General features: G+C 39.3%; 1 pseudogene; it reads left to right on the top strand.

Annotated features, from left to right (window-relative positions):
* The first annotated feature begins 19,295 nt into the window (after nucleotides 1-19,295).
* On the top strand, nucleotides 19,296-19,544 carry LOC118711243 (annotated as a pseudogene).
* Nucleotides 19,545-20,910: the final 1,366 nt, after the last annotated feature.

Genomic DNA, 20,910 nt, shown 5'->3' on the forward strand with positions numbered 1-20,910 from the left:
CCCGTGATTCTATGACCTTCCCACTTTCCATGAAAATTTGTTCATGTCTAGACTCCCAGCTTCCTTTCCTAAAAAAACTGGAGCTACTGAGGGGCCAGAACTTTTCCATGGAGAATGGGATCCAGGTCCCCAGGAAAAGGGATGTCAGTCTAGGTAGCCGCCCACATATTATGAACTTAATTTGCAGCTGCTCCTTCATGCCTGGAATCCATTTGGTGGGAAAAGTCCTAATGCCCTCCGAGTCCAACTTAAAGTGCTAAAACTTTCAGGAGAAGAATTCAAAGGTCCTCTTTCTGAGGCACAAATGACTGATATCTGAGTCTTTTTTTTTTTTTGTCAGGTGAAAACGCTGAGAGATACCATGCAATTTCTTAACTTCTAGGGCAGAGGTGCGATGAATAGGAACAAGGGGGCAAGAAACAGGTGAGGAAGGCACTCTGTTCTCCAAGAAAAGCTTTGCCTAGCAAGCCCTGTTACCAAGATAACATTTTATTTCTCGTCTTCAAGAGAAGGAGAATGGACATGAGACACTAGCACCGCGATTGGGTCATGGTCTTCTAAGCAGAAGACGAACAACAAGGATGTCTACAAAGAGCTACTGCAAACACAGAAGAAGGCAAGGAGGCAAAGCCCATTCACGTGTGCTATTTCAATGGAAAAATAATATTGAACATTTGTGTGATTAAAATAAAAAAATAGTAATAACTTTTACAAAATAGTAAATACAGGCCAGGCACACTAATAACTTTTTCTTTGCATTAACTATTTAATCCTGTACCTACCTTGTGATGTAAATTCTATATCACCCTCCTTAGCATTTTTCAGTATGAGGTTTAGACATGTTTAATGTATTATTTAGAGAGAATTTAATATATTATTAGTCCAGAATTCAGGTATAGCCTTTCTAATGTCAGAAACTGAATTCTTAAGTAACCAGTGAGTTACTGTCACTGGACATGTCCAAGCAGAGGATGGAGAAAAACAAGTGTCATAAACATTGAATGTGAAATTTTTGCATAAGGTTGGAGCCAGGCTATGGAGCCATCTGCAGCTATTCTTAGAGAATGCAAATTCTACAGAGTCAGTGATTTAAATGTCAGCTGAACTTGAGTCCCAGGCATTTGATAATGGCTGAGCCAAGCAGTAATCAGAGGTGAGTCAAGTTCTCCAACATGGGGACCCTCTTTCTTCCTGTGAGAATTTTCCTTCTATCTCCTTTGTTGGAAATTGCTCAATTACCCCTTTAATTTTCAGAGAATGCATGTGTTCCTCCTCAATCCTATTCAGTACTGCCCAATCCACCAGAGACTCTGATGCTCAATCCCTATGCCCTCTCATTAACCCAGTTTTCTTTCCTATGATTGGCCACAAAACTATGACTAATATCAGTTATTTGGCTCTGTGGTATGGGCTCTTCATATCTGCCACTAGTTAATGGGAACAAAAAGATAATTAATCCACCCAGGTACCACAACCTCTGTGAAAAAGTCTATTGTTCATAATTTTAGAAGCTGTAAGATAAGCCTTTGTGAGATGTGAAATTTGCCTTTGGATAGAATGATAACATCCATATCCCTCTGGCTTCTGCTCATGATCTGATTTTCATCAGCAGTGAGGACCCAGCATCTACTATGTGTACAGGCCTGTGCTTAAAAGAATAAACTTTAAAATTTACAGAAAAGATATGGATAGGAAATCAACTATTACTTTTAAGTTAATTTCATTCCCCTAATTGGAAATTATCCTTTTGGATCTCAAAGCTTAATAAAATAAATAAGTAAAAATAAATTTTTTAAAAAAAGAATTTTTCTTCCTACAAAGTTTCTACAATGAATTAAACTTTTCCTAATCTCCTGGAACAGAGTATTTGTGTAAGTAGATAAACTTCCTACCTGATAACTTGGAGTCATGCAACACCATGACATGAATTCCCTAAGGCCATCATCGGCAAACTGTGGCTCTCAAGCCATATGTGGCTCTTTGGCCCCTTGAGTGTGGCTCTTCCACAAAATATCACATGCGAGTGCACACGTACAGTGCAATTAAAAATTCATGGCCCATGCACAGAAGTCAGTTTTTGGCTCTCAAAGGAAATTTCAATCATTGTACTGTTGATATTTGGCTCTGTTGACTAATGAGTTTGCCAACCACTGTTCTAAGAGATCAAAAAGGTCACTGTGCTGTGATGAGGAATGGTCTGGAGATTGGTGTGGTGGGGGGAAGAGTACAGGAAATCTCATTAAAGTGCTAAAGTGAGGCAAGGCAATGGGAGTCATTGTCAAGGTTTATCTAGGAAACTGACAAGACCAGACTTGATTTTAGACAACTTCCTGTGTGAGCTCTGGCAGAGAGCCCACTGTTGATAATGTCCAGGAGAAAATGACAATGACCCAGACAGTGCAGAGCAAAACAAGATATGTACAAGTTTTTACAAGAAACAATAAATAGGAGGTACTGACTGACTACATATGGCAGAGGCGCGAGGGAGGGAAGTAAAGATGGTGGCCAAGTTCCTTTTCTTAATAAATGCACGCCCTCTCACATTTTATTCAATTTCTATTTTTGAAATAACGTTTCAGATTTTAAAGATTAAGGAGCATCATGGAAAGAACACAAAACTGCCACTGAGGAAACTTGGATTCTATCCTCAATTCTGCCACTGGCTCTGTAGCCCTCCCCTGTTGAAAGAGTCCTTATTCCACATGAGGCATGAAATTTGTTTATCTTTGAAAAATAGGAACTTCAGCTTAATGGTGGGAGCCCAGCTGGTGTACAGACTGAGGAAAGTTCCCTCTGACATTCTGGCAGGGCCCACCGAATACACTGATTCCACTTGGCAGCGGCAAAGTAGCTAATGAAAACTCCTCTTTCAAGATGTGACATGTTCCACGTGAGCTGTCAGAAGGAAAGTTTGCATAATGAAGAGTACTGGCATGGATCAAAGCCATCTGGAATAGCCCAATCCCCCTTGGAGCAGCTTGCGACTGGGGAGTCCTTATGAGAGGAAGAAGGAGAGATGAATTCTGGTTCTGTGAACAGTTAGCCAAAAGGATTAGCTTGTGGTCCTAAAAAGGCTGAGATTTGAGGGTTAATTTTTGGGAGGTCAGTGAATGCAGTGTTGCATCCTGTACATTTTAGGGGTAGAGGGCCACTCAGAAAGCATTCACCGTGCTCCCAGCAATAGACAGCCTCCTATCCCAAGGTGGCCTCTCCTCTGGTTTAGGTGATGCAGACTCACAGCTGGCACGCCATTGCCCACACCCGAGTAAGTGGTCCTGGGGTGGACTGTGAAATTTGTGAGTCCAAATAGAGACCTATAATTCCTGCAAATACTGGGGCCAGCCAAGGTGCTCTCCCCTCCAAAAACCCTTCACATTGTAGACTTCCTCTGGAAATACACATTCTAGGGGCTAACTCACACTTTTCTGATCACTCTGCTCTGACAGGTGACATTCACACAGCCAGAGGCATAATGGAGACTCAAGCAGATTTCCTAACTATCACTCCTGTGTTCTTCCCATTATGTGCTACTTAATATTTAAAATATAGAATTCTCTTTGCAAAATGAGGAGAGGGTTTATCTGATCCTGGAACCAGTTCAGAATTCAAGAAGTTGTGCAACAGGTCATAGTGTCATTATTTGAGCCCTGAAGTCAGTCCTACCTCTAGACTTTTTAGTTATAGGAGCCAATGAAGTAATTTGATTTTTTTTTTTTTTTTAGCTCACTATGGGTCATATTTTGGTTATTTGTATTACAAAGATTCCTAATGGATACACAGACTTTTCCATCTCTGAATCCAAAGGCTTTCCCTAGTCCATGGTTTTGCCAGTGCATAGCACTGAATATTAAAGAAGGTCTAGAGGAGAATCTGTACCCTTCTTTCTGCCAACAGAAAAAAGGGCAAGGGATATAGTGGCCTGTGTCCTGGCTTCTAGTTCTGTCCACACATCATTCAATCTCCTTGGGCATAGGAGAGTTGGCCTTAGGGTCCCTGTAAGTAAAAGGCTGAAAATATCTCATGACATACCTTCCATAGGGCTGTTGAGAGTATGACATGACACAATGCTTGTGAACAATTATGAAAAATCTAAAGCCTGATAGAACTGCTTGGCATGATCATTAGCTCAAAATAGATGCTGTTATTTATATGATTTATTTAATACCATATTGAGTTATTATAAAACCTACCTGCTGCCCTATTTGGTTTGGCTAAGTGGGATAGAATGTTGGCCTGCAACCTGAAGAGTCCTGGGTTCAATTCTGGTCAAGGACATATGCCCACCTTGTGGGCTCAATTCCCAGTAGGGGGCATGCAGGAAGCAGCCGATCCATGATTCTCTCTCATCATTGAGGTTTCTCTCTCTGCCTCTCCCTTCCTCTCTATAGTTAGTAAAAACATATTAAACACACACACACACACACACACACACACACACACACCCCTGCTGATATAGAATACATGTATAATTTGGCTGGGCTACAGTAAAAAAAAAAAAAATGTTGAAAAAAGTAAAAAAAAAATCATTCAAGTCAATGTTAGTCATTGGAGATTAATAATTAACACAACTATAATTCATATTGCTATTTTGCTATTTGACCGAAAAGTGCTATTTCTGTAGAACAAAACACATCATGACACTTTGCATTTTGTCATCATTTTTATCAGTTAGAGGTAATTCTCTTGCCTCTAAAACCCAAATGAATGTACCATGATTGTACAGAGAAAAAAAGAAAGTACGTAAACATTGCCACAGAGTAATCACATTCTCAAATGCAAGCTTTTGGCAATTTTTAAAATCAATGAAGCTGACAAAAGTGGCAGCTGATAAACACCGCTTTTTGCCAGCACCCCCTACCATGGGCACTGAATCTCTATAATAACTGGATCTCTCTGAAGACATCACTCTTCTCTAGTCTGAATACCTACCCATTTAGAGAAGAAACTCCAAAACCAAGAATTGAGAGCTTTGAAAATAGTCAAGTTATTTTAAGTCAATTTTCTATTATCTTCTTTACCTCCCCCATGTTTTCTCTCAAAAGCTTCAGGACATAAGTATTTCCATACTTCTTTTAGCAATGTTTTAAAAAAAATAGAATAGTTTTTACCCTACTTTTAATGATATATAATTGGTTAGTCTTATTAAAACAACATTTTTAACAATTATTTACTTTGCTTCACTTCTGTCTAGTTAAATTTATTGCCCAGACCTGCAGACTGAAGGATCCCTGGTTTGATTCCAGTCAAGGGCATGTACCTAGGTTGCAATTGGTTGCCTCCTGATCTGGGTCCTGGTCAGGAGGCAACCAATTGATGTGTCTCTCTTACATAAATGTTTCTCTCTGTCTCTCCCTATCCCTTCCACTCTCTAAAAATCAATGGGAAAATATCCTTGGGTGTGGATCAACCAAGAAATAATATTCCTATATAATAAAAGCCTAATATGCTAAGTGTTCAGTCATCTGGGTGTCTTTTCAACCAATCAAAGAGTAATATGTTAATGATATGCTAAGGCCTCTCAACCGCTCACTAGGAAATGCACTGACCATCAGGAGGCAGACAGTTGATTGGTCAACCAGTCACTATGACATACACTCACCACCAGGGGGCAGACACTCCAACCAGTAGGTTAGCTTGCTGCTGGGGTCCGGCAGATCGGGACTGAGCAAGATGGGTGGACACACCCTAGAGCCCTCTCATGTCCCTCCCGGCCCCCAATTGTGCACCAATCGGGTCTCTCAGCCTGACCTACAAGGATAAAGCTCTTGCCTCCCCTCCAACTTCCTCTTGTCCACACTACTTCTCACTTGGCAGACCCCGGCCACTCTGTCCTTCAAATATGCAAGCAATTTCCTACTTGTGGGCTTTTCCCTACTTTGTTCTCTAAAAATCTTTTTTATAGCTGTCTCTTTCTCATTCTTCGGATCTCAATCTAAATGTGTTCAAAGTTTTACTGGGCCATCTGTATAATACTTCCTCTCCCTTTTTGTTTTTATTTATTTATTTTTGTTGTTAATTCTCACCCATTGATTTTTAGAAAGTGCAAGAGATAGAGGAAGAGATGAGAGAGAAACATCAATGTGAGAGAGACACATCGATTGGTTGCCTCCTACATGTGCCCCATCTGGTACTGGGAATTCAACCTGCAACCCAGGTACATAATGCCCTTGACCAGGAATCAAACCTGCAACCCTTTGGTACTTGGGCTGACACTCTAACCTAGGGGTGTCGAACTCAATCAGAGAAGGGGCCAAAATCTAAAATCCAGCCTAAATCGCGGGCTGAATGGTTTACTGAACAGTCATAAACTGTCATTGTGATGGAAACGCAGCGAAGTGCAGTGATGACAGCGCGGTGCGGGCCACATTGCAAGGCCTGGCAGGACGGATTTGGCCCGCGGGCCTTGTGTTTGACATATGTGCCTAACCACTGAGCAAAACTGATCAGGGCTCCTCTCCCTTTTATTTTTTTTTTTTTTTAACTTAGGACCTCATTTATTTCTTTTACAACACATAAATGATAATTATTTTTAAAGCATTACCAGTTTATTATCTAACACTCCTTCTAGAACTATGCTGTACAGTTTAGTAGCCACTAATCACATGTATCTATTTATGTTTAAATTAATTAAAATTATATAAAATTAAAAATTCAGTTTCTTGTCATGCTGGTCACACTTTGATGCTCAGTAGCCACCGTGGCTGGTGGGTACCAGATAGGGCAGCACACCTATAGGACATCTCTATCATCATAGATGACATTGGTGTAGAATACAAGCTCCTTTAGGGCAGGGTTCCACTGTCCATCTTGTTCATTGCTGTACTCTAGTGCCCATTACAATGCTTTTGCAACATAGCAGATGCTCAAATATTTGTTGAATAGATATATAAATGAATGAATTAAAGAAATAATAAAAAGCATTACTGAATGGCTATCCATAAGGAAAATCATAAGACTGATAACTAGAATGGATAGTTGAAATAGATTTCACAAGGATTCCAGTCCAGCCCTGAGATGTAGATTGCCAAAGAACACACTGTGTATGTAATTGATGCTGGTCGACTTACCCCTCCCCACATTAGATTATAAGCTCCTTCTGGATAAGGACTTTTTCTTGTTCACTGCTGTATTCTCAAAACCCAAAACAGAGCCTACCAGATATATAGGGTGAGAAAATTCAGACCATCTTGTCCTTTTCCATATACTTATTTTTGTATAAAGAAGTAAAGTGACTATTTTATTTAGGGACAATCACATCCATTTCCCAAACATCCCACTTGCATCACTTTCAGATTGCCTTTCCAATTGTATTCGTCTATTCCCTCCTTTTAATCCATAGATCTCTCCCCACTCTTGGTAGCTCTTTGATATCTACCTGAGAGCAGATGCAGAATATCCTTCTCTCCTGTGTGATCTGCCTCTTCAGGCAGGGGCTTGTGCTCAGCATTTCTCCTTTCTACCCACAACAAATAGCTGTCACCCCAAGTTAAGCATTTAATGGAGGCCAATGGGTTAAACATTTCTTCCTCAATTATTTCTTGGCATTGTCTTAAGTCTGCATTGTATTCATCTCTTAGGGGCTCTGCCTAAATCTTGTCACTTTCATAAAGACTTCCCTTATTCCCAGAATGAAATGGGTACATGCTTTTGACCTTAGACTAAGCACATCTGAAAATAAGTCATTTACTTCTAGCCCAAAGATGCCAACATACAGCACTTCGAAGCCCCTCCACTATCAAGTAATTTCTTTATCCTCTCACCTCTCATAGCAATTTATCTATTCCTCTCCTATGACAGATATTACTACCCATCTTGCATTGTAATGATTTATGTGTGGGCCTTATCTCCGTAAGACAGCAATTCATCTCCATATATTATCCAGCCTTACACAGAATAGGCATTCAATAAGTGATTTTCACGTGAATGAGACACAGCATGTTGTGCTGGGCCCATGGCTTGAATTTTAAATCCTTACCTAATAATTTTTAGGTCAAACATTTCCAAAATGTGGAGGAGAAAAAGATCCTTTCAGTTCTATAAATGCACAATAATAACAACAAATTAGCTTTATATAAAATACACAAGGACTTAATACAGAATATTTAAAAATTATCAAAAACTCTATTCAATTCTAAATTTTCACTCACATTGATACATCATTGTAAGGGCAATAGCTAAGGAGCAAGGAGAAGCCATGTTCTAGGAAAGTGGCACATTTTTATGACTTGATTAGATAATAGGTTGGGATGAAAATATTGTTAAAACTGTGATGAAGAGGTCTTTCATAAAGCAAACATGACACTCATGATAACTAGAGCATGGTGAGACAGATCGTGAAGTAGTCAAAATAAGGCAGATGATTTTTAAACTAAAATAGATGTCTTTAAAACTAATTACTCCCCCCTCTCCCCTGAAATGATGGCACAGACCCTGTCTTTGCTCCGAAGTTCCTTCTCAATATTATGGCCCACCTGCCCACTTCTAGTAGTAGTACCTAAAATTCCAGCTTTGGAGACATACACCTTTTAGTTATGGCTTTTTATTTCTAGAGAGACTCATAAATTCTAAAAGCCTCTTAAAGGGTTAATATGCCAAACGTAAGCCATGAATATTTGAGTATAATCTAGTAAATAAAAAAAGACTGATCACTAGGAAATATAGAACTATTTCTTGTCACTTTGTCGGTGGGACCATGGTGACTTCTCTGAGTCTCAGTTACCTTGTATACAACCTGAGGGGTACATGCACACACACACACAGGGACTTATGCACATGCAGATGTGCATTTTTATATAAGTACATTTACTATAAAATAGGTAATAGGTACTAGAAAAGGCCACAGTGTTCTGTTCCTTTTTGTAGAAAATCAAAATGTTTAGGCAACTCATAAGACTTATTTATATTTTCTACTTTACATATGGAAAAACCATGGCCTAAAGCAGTGATATCGTTTTTTAGAAAATTTCTTTCTATTTCCTTTTCTTCTGCTGTTTTCCCCCCTTTGGACCTTTCAAATTAGGTTCAGGAAAAATCACACCTGTTCTCAACTCTTAAGAACTTGTCACCTGAGAAGAAAATATGTAACATCTGGAACAGCACAGATGTCAGTCACAGACACCCACATAACAACAATAGAGGAAAATAGTGGGCAGTAATTTATCTGCCCAAAGTAAGCAAGTTACAATGGTCCATCCACACTGGAGATGGTGAGTGGTGATTCAGGGGTAGTCAAGAAACAAGTTAAGCCAGAGTGGAGTTAAAGCCTTTAGGAGATTTATCATCGGGGAAAGAATTTACTCCCTCCTTGAAATGAGTGAGGCTCACCACATCAAATCTGGGAAGAGCAACAACAATACAGAGGAAAGAAGAGCTAACGAGATGGAGGAAAAAAATAGGTCCTTATGATATTGCTGGGATTCCTTATTCAGCAGTACCTGAAGCCAGCCAGAATCAACTCTGCACATGTTAATCATGTGATCTAAAAACTCTATCCCCTTTATTACTAGAGGCCTGGTGCATGAAATTTGTGCATGGGGGTGGGGGGTTCCCCTCAGCCCAGCTTGCACCCTCTCCAATCCGGGACCCCTAAGGGATATCCGACTGCTGGTTTAGGGGATCAAGCCTAAATTGGCAGTCAGACATCCCTCTCACAATCCAGGACTGTTGGCTCCTAACTGCTCACCTTCCTGCCTGCCTGCCTGGTCGCCCCCACATGCCCCCACCCCCTCTGCAGGCCTGGTCGCCCCCAACTGCCCTCCTCCCCCATGCCAGTGTTGTCGCCCCATGCAACCTGCTATTTAGTCATCCATTCAGTTGTTTCGGTTGTTACAGCTACTGGCACTTTATATATTAGGATTATTTATTTATTTATTTATTTATTTATTTTTCTAAAGTCACTTTGACTTGGGCTTCTGTCACTTGCAACCAAATAAGATGTGAGGAAAGGCCAAGTTTGCCCAGGAAAAGTGGCAGGACAAAAAATGTCAATTCCAACAATGCCTCTCAACTTAAAATTTAAGGTTTTTTTTTTTTTTTCCCATTGCGTGGCTGTTTTCCTTCAGGAGGGGAAAAGATTTAGGTATCAGAATCACTTAAAGGAACTTTTCAAAAATGTACATTTACCTCCAACAGTTGCCTAATTCCCCGCCCACCTTTTGCCCAAAGACACCAAAAGAAAGGAAGACTGGAGGTGGGAGGTTAGAAGGGCTGTGGAGATGACAATTCAAGCAAATATACTTTGAGAAAGCTCCCTGAGTGATTGATACTTCCCTAGCTCTAGAACAACTCTACACTCTAATGTTGCTTTGTTACTTTCAGTATCAAGGGCTCAATTATGTCGTAGAAAGAAGTGAGACTCATTTAAAGTACTGCCTTACACTTTATGAAGTCAAATAACTGGTTTCTGAGCTAGTAACAATGAACAATGCATGGAGAAATTTTTTCCCCAAAAGAAATTATTCACTTTTCTGGGTCCCTGAAATAAAATTAATTTTTGGAACTGCAGGAAATAAATGCATAACAAACACGCTTTTGAAAATGGAAATTCACCAATGACTACTGGAGGGCTCCTTTGTTATAAGTGACAATATTGCCCTAATCAGTTTGGCTCAGTGGATAGAGCATCGGCCTGCAGACTGAAGGGTCCCAGATTCGATTCTGGTCAAGGGTATGTACCCTGGTTGTGAGTACATCCCCAGTAGGGGGTGTGCAGGAGGCAGCTGATCGATGTTTATCTTTCATGGATGTTTCTAACTATCCCTCTCCCTTCTTCTCTGTAAAAAAAAAAAAAAAAAAAAAAAAAAAAAAATCAATAAAATATATTAAAAAAATAAATAAATAAATGACAATATATTCCAAGATGTAGAACAAACAGCCACTGTGAACAGCAGTTTCCTCAAAAAATTAAAAATGGAACTGCCTCATGACACAGTGATCTCACTTCTCAGAATATGTCCAAAGAAACTGGTAATATTAATTCAAAAGAATACATGCACCCCTATGTTCCTTGCAGCATTATTTACAATAGCCAAGATATAGAAGCAGACCAAGTGCTCAGCAGTAAATGAGTAGATAAAAAAGCTGGGGTACATTTACACAGTCGAATACTATTTACTCAGCTGTACAAAAAGAAGGAACTCTTATCCTTTGAGATAGCATGAATGGACCTGGATAACATTATGCTAGATGAAATAAGTCAAAGAAAGATAAATACCATCTGATTGCACTCATATGTGCAATCTAGTGAATAAAATAAATTAAGAAACAAAACAGAGAACAGACAGCTAACAGAAAGAGGGGGTTGTGAAGCTGAGTGACAATGGTGAAGGGATCAAGAGAAGAATAAGAAAGCCCTCATAGACACAGACAACAGTATGGTGATCACCAGAGGGAAGGGGGAGTGGGAGTAGACCTATTCTGAGCAATGAGCAGTGCCTGCCAAGAATACTGAATGGAAAACTGGGAAGCCTCATCTCAACCCAATGGGAAATGATATCATGATCCATTACGGATGTCTGTCACGGCCATGGAAAGGGAAAGTGGCAGCCTGAGTATAAGTTACTTATCCTCTCTGACCTAAACCATCCACAGTAAATACAAGATCCTCAAATGAATAACTACATTGACATCAGGCTATTATTTTAGAGCTAAACGCAATATAGTGGCTGGTGTTGAGAAGTAACCCTTAAGTGTCGGCAGCAATGTCAGTCAACAACTGCACCTCTACTGACCTTCCCAGGAACATTTCTCTCCTACTATTTCCTTCCATCTAGTACAAGTCAGTGAGATGATTCATAACTGCTAACTTTCACTCTCAGAGAGAGATACAGCTTCATTCTGAGAAAAGTTTTTAAGTGTATGAGTTTAAATTCTTGATGTTGACCTTACTTCTTCCAAAAATAAGCTGTGCATCCTTGTGCTAATCATTTGCCTTTCTGAGCTTCAGGTTCTTCATCTATACCTTGGTGATGCCTCCATTAAAATGACATATGTAGCCGGGACCGGTTTAGCTCAATGGATAGAGCGTCGGCTTGAGGACTGAAGGGACCCGGGTTCGATTCCGGTCAAGGGCATGTACCTTGGTTGCAGGCATATCCCCGGTAGGGGGTGTGCAAGAGGCAACTGATCGATGACTCTCTCTCATCGATGTTTCTAACTCTCTATCTCTCTCCCTTCCTCTCTGTACAAAAATCAATAAAATATATTTTTAAAAAAATAAATAAAATGACATATATAAAGGTGCTTTGGTACATTTGATATTGAAAAATGCTATACAAATATGAGTTATTATTAATAGAAAAAGATCACAGAGAGCTTACTATGAAACACAGAGCTATTTTGCAGTCCAAAACCCTACAGGTCTATCTATTCCACTTATGACTAAGTAAGTTCAATTCCTCCACATGGGGTGATAACTCTATTATGCTGACTCAGGGGATGCTTTCAGTCTTGCCACCTGTTGAGCATTATTGCAACCTACCTCTAGACTAGTTAGTGCTCTCCTCATGAGCTCCCCTCTGGTTTGTCTTGATACCCTACTAGAATAGAACCTATTAATGTTGTCATTTTCTATCCCAGAAAGCTGATATTCTTCCCATTCCTTCCCATATTTCCACTGTGGATGCTATCCTTGGTCTATAAATACAGGTTCCAATCTCCTCGAACCTCTAGCTATACTCATCATCCATTTAACTACATGAGCAGTTTTAGTGGGCAATTCTACCTTTGTATCTAGACCAGAATTTTTGGAGCCAACATTTTTTTAATTAAGATTTTATATGTGTATATATCTTACCATTGCCCCCACCCCACCCCACTCCCATACATGCCCTAACCCCTCAGTGTTTTGCGTCCATTGGTTATGCTTATATGCATGCGTACAAGTTATTCAGTTGATCTCTTACCCCCTCTTCCCCCCCTGGAGCCAATATTTTATACTCTTCATACTCTTTCTGAATTCTTCTTATAGTCTCCTTTCTTCTTATGCATTATCTTTCCCTTTCTTATTTTTAAAAGCTACACAAATAATAGGTACTTTAGGAGCATTATCTTATTTAATCCTCTTAAGAAATCCATGAAGTCTATAGATGAGAAAACAAATGCCCGTCAAGGTTAATAAAACTGTCCAAGGTCACAGAGAGTACATAATGGAGACAGAATTTAAATCCAGGTCTCCCTGACTCAGTAACCCCTACTTTTTTTCAGAATACTGTGCCATTTTTTTTAAATCTTCATCCATGTTGCAATTACTAGTATTTTCATTCTGGAGCTCAGATTATGAGTGTTCCAGAAAGTTCTATAATAATCATTTCATCATCCAGGAAACAGATACACCATTACAGCAAGCACAGTTTAAATACTGGTCAGCATTGCTGAAGCCAATGACTGGCCTCTGTATTTATCCATAATATCCATGGCCTTTAGACAACAATAAGGAAAAAACTATGAGTCAGTATTCCTGGACATACAATTAGGACAGAATAAGAAAATATTAAATGTCTCTGTTTTGCAAGTTGGAAGTGAAGAAGCAAATCAAATATTTATGGTTCCCATGGGTTATGCCAGAGGTCTAAAAGAGAGATTGCCAATTGGGCTCTGGGTGATTACTAAGTGTAGAATTATAGAACTCAGTGTTTATTTTGTAACCCAATAATTTGAAGTAGAATTTTGTGATTTAAAAAAAAGTCAAATGATTTACTTTAAATCACTGCAGCTAGTACTAATCAAAGTGTCAGGCTTGTAATAGAATATAAATCAGCATGTATGGCTTCCTTCATAGAGGAAGTATTGCCAGGAAAACAAAAAAAATCAGCTGACCTGAACAGCATGCTTAGTGATGTAATTGATGTAACTGATTGACATTCTGTGCATGCTCCTTAGGCAGTGCAGTGTAGTCATAAGCTGTTTGCAAATTGGCAGTCCCTGGGTCATATTTTGAGTAGTACTGACTGCAACCAAGCCAAGATTGGAAACTAGTTTTCAGATAGCCAAATCTGAAACATCATTCAAGCATATTTAATTTTTTCTTTATACTATTACATTTCTCAGTAGCTTTATTATGTTAAAGTGCTCCATGGCACTCAAAATGGAACAGACTGTTAATTACTCTCCAAATTTTACTATACAAACACCTATTAGCATAACTAAAAGTGACCTCAGGAATATAGCTTAGAAACCCGTGTCCACTATCTAACTCACATTTTGGATTAAAAGCAACACTCACCAGGCAGGTTTTCACTCTCCTGTTCCTGGAGAAAGGTCTCAATGACAGAGAGCTCTGTAACCCAACCAGAGTTCACAGGAGCCCAGGAGAAAGGTTTAAAAAGCCAGGAAAACCAAACCAACAGAACAGACACATGCAGCCCTAGGTAGATACTTTTCCCCCTTTATGTGCAAAGGATTGCTCCTTATTGATCACTCACCTGAGAGTCTACAACAGGCACTTTGGTAGAGGACAGACATGAACCAAAACACCCTGTCACAGGCCTGGAAGGGCTGACTAGCAATGGCAGCTACAGGATTTCTATACACAGGGCTATTAAGCCGACAACTGGGATAAGTGGAGACTGGGGGAAAGAGGCAGGTAAGTGACTTAACCTTGAACTTGAGTGTGCAAAGCAAATTATTGTTGGATTGTTTAATTGGTTGAAGGGCAAAATTTGGTGGGTTTGAAAGAAACTGTGGAAGGATGACATCCCCCGATCCTCCCCGCAGTGCTGCCTTTAGAAACGGGCCTTCTAACTAGGAAGAGGTGATAAAACAGATTCTAATACGCACATGGGCGCTCTGATCAAGGAACAGCACATTGTGCTCAGGCAGACCAGCGAAGGGAATATGTTAATCCACATCCACAGTAGGGAAAAAATTGTAATTGCTGCTATAGTGCCATATTTAGAATAGAAAATGTAGGATTCTCACTTGTTGCCCTAGTGAAGAAGACATTGTATAAGTCTCTGAAAAATAATAACATTCATAATGTACTGGATTAATGCTGCTTACTTTCAAAGCCTCTGTTATCAGAACCAGACTGGGAACAGAAAATGTAGGTTCTTATACTGTCACCTGTCAACCAAATAGCATTGAATAGCTCTCTTCATATATATGAAACCCAGTGCTTTTTTCATCCATAAAATGGGAGATTTCACCTAACGTATCACTAAAATCCCTCTTGGCTCTGATATAATGTGATTTTATAAGATTCTTCAATGCCTCTCAGGTATTCAGAGTGTGGTTAAATGATCAGGCTCTGGGTTTAAATCCCAGTTTTGCCATTTAATGTTGGTATAACCTTGAACAAACTAATTACTCCCTCTGGGTCTTATTTCCCCAACCTATGAAATAGAGATAAAAATAATAGCTACCCTGCCTGTAAGTTTTAGAGGATATTAAATGAAGCAATGCATTTAATGTATTTAACTGAGTTTCTAGCATCTGGTTACAGCTCAATACATAGAAATTAACATCATCTTATATGTTTTATATTTTTAAGTTTCATATGATGTCCGCTATAAAAAAACTGGCATATAGTCCTCAATAAGCTGTTGCAGAACTGTGCACATCCTAGGTCTATGTTCAATTATTAACTTTATTTTGATTTCTTAGGCCCTAGTTCCATGAAAAATTTTATTTAACAAATATTTAATGTAGCACTTATTAAGTGTTGGGCACTTAAACACTTGAAATATATTAACTCATTTAGTCTTCCCACCACCCTCTGAATTAGGTATTATATTATCTTCTCATGTTAGAAGTCGGGAAACAGAGGCACAGTGAGGGCAAGTAGCATGTCCTAAAGCCTTGCCAACAACTAGCATGTGGCAGAGCTTGGGTCTGTGCCTAGACAACCTGGCTTTAGCATACGTGCTCTTAATCACATGCTACATTGCTAGCCTTGCACTGTCTCAGGTTTCTCTGACTTAACCCTTCTAGAATGTTCACTGTTCTCCCCACAGTCCTTCAGACAGTCCAAGCTGATTCACTCATTCATGCTACTAAGTCTTCAACCCTGCCAAACTTTTCACCACTTCCTAACCCTCTCCCAGGTCCTATACTTGTTTGATCTGAATTTAACATACCTTTATTCCCCCCCCCCCCATAAAGTTGGCAGTTTTTCCTTTCATTCACTTTGATTTCCCCTCTCAGTCTATTTCATTTGCAATTGCAAACAGAGGGCTTAGGATAACATGCCCTATGCCTTGATGCCTGACTGTTCCTACCCCACTAACGTATAAGTGAGAGATCCACAGTATCTTTTTACACTTGGTTCTCATGGTTGGCTGTCTGTCCTAAGACCACCCTAGAAAATTCCTTGTACCCTGAAAGATTAGGATGCATGACATTTATTTTCTTCTCATACCTCCTCCGCAACCCCCAAACAAATTTGGGAACAATGTATACAGTACTCTTTGACAATAGCTAGTCTAGAGTGACATCTGGTGGCTATTTCTGAAAAGTTTCACAAATATTGACTTCCTTGTAGGTAAGATTTGGTCCTTAAGGGAAATGTGCCATCCATCAGAACATATGTCACAACCGGGTTACCCACCTAGACAGCAGGGAGAAAGAGGTGAGACCAGATGTGCAGAAATCCCTCTACATTCAGTAAGTCGTAAAGGTGTGGAGCACCTCTCCTCAGGAAGAGAGACCGAAGGCATTGAGTTTAGAGACAGAAGTTCAAGTCCCATATTCCAGGCCTGAATATTCACTCCCAGAGAATTGTTAAGCTCCCTCTCCCTGTCCCTCTCCCTCTTCCTCTCCCTCTCCCTCAGTTACCTAATTCCCCAACATTGGATTACAAACCATACCTGCCCTAACTCCACTGCCCTTTTCTTCTTCTCACAGCTCTTCCTCAGTCCGATGGGAGCCAGAATCAGTCACATAAGTGGAGGATAAAGAGTAAGAAAGACAAATGAGCAAGCCAAAAGACAAAGCTAACCCATCATATCCCTTCTCCACTGGAAGCTTCTCAGATTGAATTGGGCTCAAACTGAAGAGAGGGCTAAAGTTTAAAACTGGAAGAACTGATGTTCTGATAATAGACTTAATGAAAATTTTTCTTGTGCCTAAAAAATAAGACCATTTGAAAGTGACAGCAAAAGCTATGACACATATCCAAGGCATCATCAGGGATGTTGAAAACAGGTTTGACATAGTACAGAATGATGGCAATGGCAGAAAAGAATAAAGTTATTTCCTGTTATGTTTACCCAATCCAATTCACTCAATAAACCATATTTGCTATTTTGTAGTGAGTAGAATTGTCCATTTTGAAAGATGAATAAGCAAAGGAAAGAACCCAACACAAAACCTCTGAAAGAATGGAAGAGACACTTACTGCAAGAGATAGCAAGAAAACAGTACACCATAAATGCTTTTCTGTCAAGGAAAATTAAAACATGAATGCCCTGGTACGGGAAATAACCCATAACACACAATGATAAGAAAACTGGCAGTCAAGAAATACTGGCATTACATGGACTCTAGTAAAGAATGAGCACTTAACCAAAGCAGAGTTAACATTTATAAAAAATGAGACAGTGACCAGAGGGCAGAAGCCTTGGGGAAAATCAGGAACTGACTGTCAAACCTCAGAGGGAAGGTGGTGGTTGTGGTGTGTGTAAGAGATCCACCAAAGGACTTGTATGCATGCATATAAGCATTACCAATGGACTCAGACACTAGGGGAGTGAGGGCATGAGCTGGGGGATGGGAGTGGCCTGGGAGTGGTCAATGGGGTGAAAAGGAGACATATGTAATACTTTAATCAATACTTTTAAAAGACTCAGAAAATACAATCAATATTAGGGGATGGTCAGAAAGGTCCATTAGATTAAGATTGCTCTTTCTGAAGAAGAGAAAAAATAATTACAATAGAAAAATTACTCAAAGATATTATTAGAATAAAACAGGTGCGCTCTCCCTGTCAGAAGCATGCTCACATCTTGTCCTTCCCCATCTTCTTTCCCCCAGGTGCCTTACCTTTGCCCTTCTCTCTCCTAAGCCTCAAGGGCCCATCTTTTGCCTCTACAACATGTTTCCTGTGCCTATACAGCCAAGCTGGCTCACTTCTACTACCTCCATAACTTTCTAAATAAACTTTCTCTTACAATTTGAAAAAAATAAAAAAATAAAAATAATTTGGAAGTGGAGGCAGAAGATTATCTGAATGTCCAATGAGTTTCCTATTTTCCAAAAAAAAGTTTAATAAATATTGTTGCAAATATACTGATGGTTATTATTTCACACCTTATAAAAATAAGGCACAGAAAGAGGGTAGGAGAAGTGTGAAAAATGGGTAAAGGTGGTCAAAAGATACAAACTTCCAGTTATAAAATATATGTCAGGGGATGTAAAGGACAGCATGGTGACCACAGTTAATAATACTGTTTTGTTTCTTATTTAAAAGTTGCCAAGAGTAAATCTTTCAAGTTCTCATCACAAGAGAAAAAATTATAACTGTGTGGTGATGGGTGTTAACAAAACTTACTGCGGTGATCATTTTGCAATATATAAAAATATTGAACCATTAACGTTCAACTCTAAAAACTGTTATATGTCAAATATTTCTCAAAAAAAAAAAAAAAGAAAAAGAAAAAAAAAAAAAAAAAAAAAGAAAAGATAAAACACTGTTGTATAACAAGTAGGGGGGAAAAATCTCAAGAAATGCACACCTAGGCACATTGTAATGTAACCGCAAAACATTAAATCAAAGAGAAAGACTTAAAATCAGCCAGGGAGAAGAGATGGATTTCCTGCCATAAATAACAATTAGACTTACAGTAGGCTTAATATTGAAAATGGAACCAGAGAGTAAATGTCAGTCTAGAAATATGCTCCCCATAAAACTATTTAAACATGTTTTCACAGACAAATAATTCTTAAGAGCTTGTCACTAGTAGAATTTTAATAAAGAAATTCTTAAAGGATTTATTTTATGATTATGAAATATTGAAAGATTACCTAGGAAATTCAAAGATTTTTAAAAAAAAGGGAACAAAGAAGTTGGTATGTGCAAAAAATAAACATCAATTTTGCCTGAAAATAATACTAGTCTGGAGGGGACCTGCTACCACCTTAGGTCTCTTTGCCTCACTAGAGCCTCTAGGGGTGTCGAACTCAATCAGAGAAGGGGCCAAAATCTAAAATCCAGCCTAAATCGCGGGCCGAATGGTTTACTGAACAGTCATAAACTGTCATTGTGATGGAAACGCAGCGGAGTGCAGTGATGACAGCGCGGTGCAGGCCACATTGCAAGGCCTGGCAGGACGGATTTGGGCCGCGGGCCTTGTGTTTGACACATGTGCTCCAGAGAGACCTGGCACCCAGGTCCCATAGTCCTATTGGGGGACCAACCTTGTGCCTCCTGAAGACCCTCGCTCCCACTTGGAAACACGTGAGAAACCAAACCTCAAAAAAAGCTCTGCCTCCTAGCTGTACAGTGGGAGTATCTGAAAGGGACCCCAAATGGAAATAGTACCCCTTTCCCCTCCACAACTCTCCCCCCATCATCAGGCCTGAAGTCACACCCTCCTCCTCAGGGGAAGTAGTAGAATATACTTCTCCTACCCTAAGCCAGTCTTTTTTTTTCTTTCTATTTTTAACTTTTTTTCATTTATTGATTAAGGTATTACAAATATGTCTTTATTCCCTCTTTGTCCCCCCAAGCCCCCACTCATGCCCTCACCCCTCAGTCTGTATCCATTGGTTATGCTTATATGCATGCATACAAGCCCTTTGGTTGATCTCTTACCCTTAGCCCCACCCTCCCATGCCTTCCCTCTGAGGTTTATTTGTGGGATTGCAGCAGACTCCATTTCCTTGGTGCCTTCACAATAAAGTTAATACAGTGAAGGTGATGAAGATAATTGACAATACTACCCTGCTTTTTCATTGTTCTGCACTGGGGGGTTGTGATTTCTAAGAATTATGACACAATCAAAGTAGTTCCATCTCCTCATTTGGATTAATTCTGGGGCATGGTGAACTCACCAAAGCAAATAATGCCTGTGAGATGGCCCTGCAGCAGCCAATCAGGGCTCGCTCTGGGGGTGACACCCAGGCCTTACTATATAATTTTGAATTCTTGTAAATCCATTAAGGTCACATTAAATTTTTTCTCTCATTGCTGTGATAGTTACTATCTAGTAAATTGTGAATTTTCAGTCAATGTTTCTGCAAATGTGAACTATTACTAAAAAAAAAAAAATAATAATAATAATAATAATAATAATAATAGTACCAATCTGTGGGCTTCAGAAGCAATAAATACTATACAAAAATTACACGTAAATTGGAAGGATTGTGATCAGAGATAAAATATTCTTAAGGTCCTTGTAATTTTAGTAGAGAAGGTTAATATGCTGATCAACTTTAGATTGTTAACTATGGATAACTGTACATTGAGATAAGTAGGAACCATTACCTATCAATATGTTTTTCCTACTTTCAAGACCCAGGTCAGTTAATAGCTTTTAGAGACACCTTCCCCGAGCAGCCTGCCCTCTGGGTTTCCTTCTCTTCCTACTTACAATTATAATTTAAATTGAATCATATTTTGAATGTTTATATAACTAGTCTTGTTTCACAACATGGGCATAAGATCTAAAGACAATAGCCATGGGTTAGCCTTTACTAGTAACTCTTTTTCTCTTACTCTTTACCTACCTTACACCCCACTTCCATTCCACACACTCACCCCAAAAAAAGCTCTGTATATGTAAGAAGACCCAAAATCATTTTGATGAAAAAATTCAGAAATTCAATAAATTAACTGGCTGATTAACCACTGCTACTTTCTTTCCTCTACCATGACTCCCCTAGTTCATTTTTTGAAATATTTTTCTACTTAGCACAAAGGTGTTTTTTTTTTTTAATGTTTTCTTTACTTAGCACAATAGTGTTTTGTTTACTTCA

The sequence above is a fragment of the Pipistrellus kuhlii genome, unplaced genomic scaffold (genome assembly GCF_014108245.1).
Source record: "Pipistrellus kuhlii isolate mPipKuh1 unplaced genomic scaffold, mPipKuh1.p scaffold_m20_p_8, whole genome shotgun sequence".
Classification (NCBI taxonomy): domain Eukaryota; kingdom Metazoa; phylum Chordata; class Mammalia; order Chiroptera; family Vespertilionidae; genus Pipistrellus; species Pipistrellus kuhlii.